At 35.6% G+C, this 6,505-nt stretch overlaps 2 non-coding genes across 2 annotated transcripts; both read left to right on the top strand.

Moving 5' to 3' along the window:
• Positions 1 to 1,341: 1,341 nt before the first annotated feature.
• LOC148546109 (small nucleolar RNA R71) lies at positions 1,342 to 1,445 on the top strand. The gene has a single exon (XR_015900478.1). It is a non-coding gene; the product is annotated as a small nucleolar RNA R71 (small nucleolar RNA).
• Positions 1,446 to 5,337: 3,892 nt separating this feature from the next.
• LOC148546108 (small nucleolar RNA R71) lies at positions 5,338 to 5,445 on the top strand. Its single transcript, XR_015901204.1, has one exon. It is a non-coding gene; the product is annotated as a small nucleolar RNA R71 (small nucleolar RNA).
• Positions 5,446 to 6,505: the final 1,060 nt, after the last annotated feature.

Here is a 6,505-nt window from a genome sequence, read left to right as displayed (position 1 = left end):
AAAGGCCTTTGACCATTACTAGCACATCCTCTACTAGTCCATAAGCCTGTTTCATTGATTTGTCTGCCATCTCTAGTGAGATTCTTGTAGCTTGTACCTCAAAGATTCCCAGTTTCTCCATTACAGAGAGTGGCATGAGGTTTATCCCTAACCTCAGGTCATACAGAGCCTTCTCAAAGGTCATGGTGCCTATGGTACAAGGTATGAAGAACTTTCCAGGATCCGATTTCTTCTGAGGCAATGTCTGCCTCATTAGTGTGCTCAGTTCATTGGTGAACAATGGGGGTTCATCCTCCCAAGTCTCATTACTAAATAAACTGGCATTCAACTTCATGATTGCTCCTAGATACTTAGCAACTTACTCTTCAATAATGTCTTCATCCTCCTCAGAGGAAGAATATTCATCAGAGCTCATGAATGGCAGAAGGAAGTTTAATGGAATCTCTATGGTCTCTGTATGAGTCTCAGATTCCTTTGGTTCCTCAAAGGGAAACTCCTTTCTGTCCAGAGGACGTCCCATGAGGCTTTTCTCACTGGGACTCACGTCCTCCTCACTCTCTCCAGGTTCGGCCATATTGGTGATGGTTATGGCCTTGCACTCTCTCTTGGGGTTTTCTTCTGTATTGCTTGGGAGAGTACTGGGAGGAGTTTCAGTAATCTTCTTACTCAGCTGACCCACCTGTGCCTCCAAATTTCTAATGGAGGATCTTGTTTCATTCATGAAACTTAGTGTGGTCTTAGATAGATCAGAGACTATGGTTGCCAGGCCAGAATGGCTCTGTTCAGAATTTTTTGTCTGTTACTGAGAAGATGATAGAAAAGACTTGCTATTGCTAAACCTATTTCTTCCACCATTATTGTTGAAGCCTTGTTGAGGCTTCTGTTGGTCCTTCCATGAGAAATTTGGATGATTTCTCCATGAAGGATTATAGGTGTTTCCATAGGGTTCTCCCATGTAATTCACCTCTGCTATTGCAGGGTTTTCAGGATCATAAGCGTCTTCCTCAGAAGATGCCTCTTTAGTACTGTTGGATGCAGCTTGCAATCCATTCAGACTCTGAGAAATCATATTGACTTGCTGAGTCAATATTTTATTCTGAGCCAATATGGCATTCAGAGTATCAATTTCAAGAACTCCCTTTTTCTGAGGCATCCCATTGTTCACAGGGTTCCTCTCAGAGGTGTACATAAAACTGGTTATTTGCAACCATTTCAATGAGTTCCTGAGCTTCTGCAGGGGTTTTCACGTGAAGAGATCCTCCTACAGAATGGTCCAATGATATTTTTGACAACTCAGACAAAGCATCATAGAATATACTTATGATGCTCCATTCTGGAAACATGTCAGTAGGACACCTTTTGATCAGTTGCTTGTATCTTTCCCAAGCTTCATAGAGGGATTCTCCTTCCTTCTGTTTGAAGGTTTAGATTTCCACTCTAAGCTTGCTCATCTTTTGAGGTGGAAAGAATTTGGCCAGAAAAGCACTGACCAGCTTATCCCAAGAGTTCAGGCTATCCTTAGGTTGTGAATCCAACCATGTTCTAGCTCTGTCTCTTACAGCAAAACGGAAAAGCAGAAGCCTGTAGACCTCGGGATCAACTCTATTGGTCTTGACAGTGTCACAGATTTGCGAGAATTCAGCTAAAAACTTATGAGAATCTTCCATTGGAAGTCCATGAAACTTGCAGTTCTGCTGCATTAGAGAAACCAATTGAGGCTTAAGCTCAAAATTGTTTGCTCCAATTGCAGGGAGTGAGATGCTTCTTCCAAAGAAGTTAGAAGAGGGTGCAATAAAGTCACGAAGCATCTTCCTTGCATCTCCACCATTGTTATTATTTTCGGCCATGTCTCCTTCTTTTTCGAAAATTTCTGTTAGGTTTTCTCCAGAGAGTTGTGCTTTAGCTTCCCTTAGCTTCCTCTTCAGAGTCCTTTCAGGTTCAGGATCAGCTTCAACAAGAATGTTCTTATCCTTGTTCCTGCTCATATGAAGAAGAGGAGAACAGAAAAGAAAATATGGAATCCTCTATGTCACAGTATAGAGATTCTTTATGTGAGTATAAGAAGAGAGGAATAGAAGAAGGAGAAGATAAGAATTCGAACATAGAGGAGAAGAGTGGGTTCGAATTTTGAGTAGAGGAGAAATGTTAGTAGATAAATAAATAAATAGAAAGAGATGAGAGGGGGGAAGAATTCGAAAATAATTAAAAAGAACTAAAAATATTTTTGTTTTTATTTTAAAATGTTAATTAGAATTCAAAAATTAAGGAAAATAAAATTAAATTGAAATTTAAAACAATTAGTTAATGAAAAGAAATTTTTGAAAAAGAGGTTAGTGATTTTCGAAAATAAGAGAGAGAAAAGTAGTTAGGTAGTTTTGAAAAAGATAAGAAATAGAAAACTTTTAAAATCAAACAAAAAGTCAAGTAGTTAATTGAAAAGGATTTGACAATCAAATTTGAAAAGATAGGAAGTTAGAAAAGATTTTGAAAATTGATTTTGAAAAAGATATGATTGAAATTTATTTTGAAAAAGATTTAAAAAAGAAATTAAAAAGATTTGATTTTGAAAATTAAAGTTGATTACTTGACTAACAAGAAACTAAAAGATATGATTCTAAAATTTAAAGATTGAACCTTTCTTAATAGGCAAGTAACAAGCTTAAAACAATTTTTTGAATTAATCACATTAATTGATGGTAAAGATTTTGAAAATATGAAACAAAATAAGAAAAAGGTTTTTGAAAATCAATTTGAAATTTTCGAAAATATGAAAGAAAAAATGAAAAAGATTTGATTTTTGAAAAAGATTTGAAAAAGATAGAATTTTTAAATTGAAAATTTGACTTGATTCATAAGAAACAATTAAATTTTGAAAAATTTTTGAAAAAGTTAACTCAAATATTCGAAATTTATGAGAAGAAAAAGGGAAAGATATTTTTTTTATTTTTGAATTTTTAATGAAGAAAGAGAAAAACAATAAAAAGACTCAAAACATGAAAATTATGAATTAAAACACACAATGCATGCAAGAACACTTTCAATGACAAGATGAGCACCAAGAACACTTTGAAGATCAAGATGAACATCAAGAACTTATTTTTGAAAATTTTTAAGAAAAGAAAAACATGCAAGACACCAAACTTAGAAATTTTCAAACTTTAGACACTAACAAATTGAAAATGCATATGAAAAATAAGAAAAGACATAAAACATGAAAATGTAAAGATCAAACAAAGAAGATCATCAAGAACAACTTGAAGATCATGAAGAACACATGATGAATTTTCGAAAATTAAAGGGAAATTAAAACACATGCAATTGACACCAAACTTACAATTTGACACTAGGCTCAAACGAGAAACACAAAATTATTTTTGGTTTTATGATTTTATTAAAACTTTTTTTTAGTATTTTTCGAAAATTAATTTGGAAAAAGAAAAATAAGGATTTTAAAATTTCTAATGAGAATTCCAGGAATCATGCAATGTTAGTCTAAAGCTCCGGTCCGGGAATTAGACATGGCTTACTGGCTAGCCAAGCTTTCAGTGAAAGCTTCGGTCCAAAACACTAGACATGGCCAATGGCCAGCCAAGCTTTAGCATACAATAGCTGAATTGATGAGAATCAAAAAGCTCTTGTGATGATGAGTTGAAACCTCGATCCAAAAGATTAGACATGCCTTCACAGCCAGCCAGACTTCAACAGATCATCATGAAACTCTAGAATTCATTCTTAAAAATTCTTAAGCCATAGAATAATTTATATATATATATATATATATATATATATATATATATATATATATATATATATATATATATATATTTGTATTTTTCAAAAATTAAAAGCTTAAAAATAAAATAAAATAATATTACCTAATCTGAGCAACAAGATGAACTGTTAGTTGTCCAAACTCGAACAATCCCCGGCAACGGCGCCAAAAACTTGGTGCACGAAATTGTGATTCACAACTCCGCACAACTAACCAGCAAGTGCACAGGGTTGTCCAGGTAATAAACCTTACGTGAGTAAGGGTCGATCCCACGGAGATTGTCGGCTTGAAGCAAGCTATGGTCATCTTATAAATCTCAGTCAGGCGGATTTAAATGGTTATGGATATTTGATGATTAAAATAAAAAATGTAAAATAAGATAGAGATACTTATGCAATTCATTGGTGAGAATTTTACATAAGCGTATGGAGATGCTTTGTTCCTTCTGAATCTCTGCTTTCCTACTGCCTTCATCCAATCATTCATACTCCTTTCCATGGCAAGCTGTATGCTGGGCCTCACCGTTGTCAATGGCTACTTCCCGTCCTCTCAGTGAAAATGGTCCAAATGTGCTGTCACCGCACGACTAATCATCTGTCGGTTCTCGATCATGTTGGAATAGGATCCATTGATCCTTTTGCATCTGTCACACGCCCAACACTCACGAGTTTGAAGCTCGTCACAGTCATTCCATCCCAGATCTTACTCGAAATACCACAGACAAGGTTTAGACTTTTCGGATCTCAAGAATACTGCCAATAATTCTAGCTTATACCACGAAGACTTCTCCAGGTTCGGCCATATTGGTGATGGTTATGGCCTTGCACTCTCTCTTGGGGTTTTCTTCTGTATTGCTTGGGAGAGTACTGGGAGGAGTTTCAGTAATCTTCTTACTCAGCTGACCCACCCGTGCCTCCAAATTTCTAATGGAGGATCTTGTTTCATTCATGAAACTTAGTGTGGTCTTAGATAGATCAGAGACTATGGTTGCCAGGCCAGAATGGCTCTGTTCAGAATTTTCTGTCTGTTACTAAGAAGATGATAGAAAAGGCTTGCTATTGCTAAACCTATTTCTTCCACCATTATTGTTGAAGCCTTGTTGAGGCTTCTGTTGGTCCTTCCATGAGAAATTTGGATGATTTCTCCATGAAGGATTATAGGTGTTTCTATAGGGTTCTCCCATATAATTCACCACTGCTATTGCAGGGTTTTCAGGATCATAAGCGTCTTCCTCAGAAGATGCCTCTTTAGTACTATTGGATGCAGCTTGCAATCCATTCAGACTCTGAGAAATCATATTGACTTGCTGAGTCAATATTTTATTCTGAGCCAATATGGCATTCAGAGTATCAATTTCAAGAACTCTTTTTTTCTGAGGCGTCCCATTGTTCACAGGGTTCCTCTCAGAGGTGTACATAAAACTAGTTATTTGCAACCATTTCAATGAGTTCCTGAGCTTCTGCAGGGGTTTTCACGTGAAGAGATCCTCCTACAAAATGGTCCAATGACATTTTTGACAACTCAGACAGACCATCATAGAATATACTTATGATGCTCCATTCTGGAAGCATGTCAGTAGGACACCTTTTGATCAGTTGCTTGTATCTTTTCCAAGCTTCATAGAGGGATTCTCCTTCCTTCTGTCTGAAGGTTTAGATTTCCACTCTAAGCTTGCTCATCTTTTGAGGTGGAAAGAGTTTGGCCAGAAAAGCACTGACCAGCTTATCCCAAGAGTTCAGGCTATCCTTAGGTTGTGAATCCAACCATGTTCTAGCTCTGTCTCTTACAGCAAAAGGGAAAAGCAGAAGCCTGTAGACCTTGGGGTCAACTCTATTGGTCTTAAAAGTGTCACAGATTTGCAAGAATTCAGCTAAAAACTGATGAGAATCTTCCATTGGAAGTCCATGAAACTTGCAGTCCTGCTGCATTAGAGAAACCAATTGAGGCTTAAGCTCAAAATTGTTTGCTCCAATTGCAGGGAGTGAGATGCTTCTTCCAAAGAAGTTAGAAGAGGGTGCAATAAAGTCACCAAGCATCTTCCTTGCATCTCCACCATTGTTATTATTTTCGGCCATGTCTCCTTCTTTTTCGAAAATTTCTGTCAGGTTTTCTCCAGAGAGTTGTGCTTTAGCTATCCTTAGCTTCCTCTTCAGAGTCCTTTCAGGTTCAGGATCAGCTTCAACAAGAATGTTCTTATCCTTGTTCCTGCTCATATGAAGAAGAGAAGAACAGAAAAGAAAATATGGAATCCTCTATGTCACAGTATAGAGATTCCTTATGTGAGTATAAGAAGAGAGGAATAGAAGAAGGAGAAGATAAGAATTCGAACATAGAGGAGAAGAATGGGTTCGAATTTTGAGTAGAGGAGAAATGTTAGTAGATAAATAAATAAATAGAAAGAGATGAGAGGGGGGAAGAATTCGAAAATAATTAAAAAGAACTAAAAATATTTTTGTTTTTATTTTAAAATGTTAATTAGAATTCAAAAATTAAGGAAAATAAAATTAAATTGAAATTTAAAACAATTAGTTAATGAAAAGAAATTTTTGAAAAAGAGGTTAGTGATTTTCGAAAATAAGAGAGAGAAAAGTAGTTAGGTAGTTTTGAAAAAGATAAGAAATAGAAAACTTTTAAAATCAAACAAAAAGTCAAGTAGTTAATTGAAAAGGATTTGACAATCAAATTTGAAAAGATAGGAAGTTAGAAAAGATTTTGAAAATTGATTTTGAAAAA

This window comes from Arachis ipaensis, chromosome B9 (genome assembly GCF_059453495.1).
Source record: "Arachis ipaensis isolate K30076 ecotype BB chromosome B9, ASM5945349v1, whole genome shotgun sequence".
Lineage (NCBI taxonomy): Eukaryota > Viridiplantae > Streptophyta > Magnoliopsida > Fabales > Fabaceae > Arachis > Arachis ipaensis.
The sequence above is the reverse complement of the archived record's forward strand: the minus strand, read 5'-3'. Positions and strand labels throughout refer to the sequence as shown.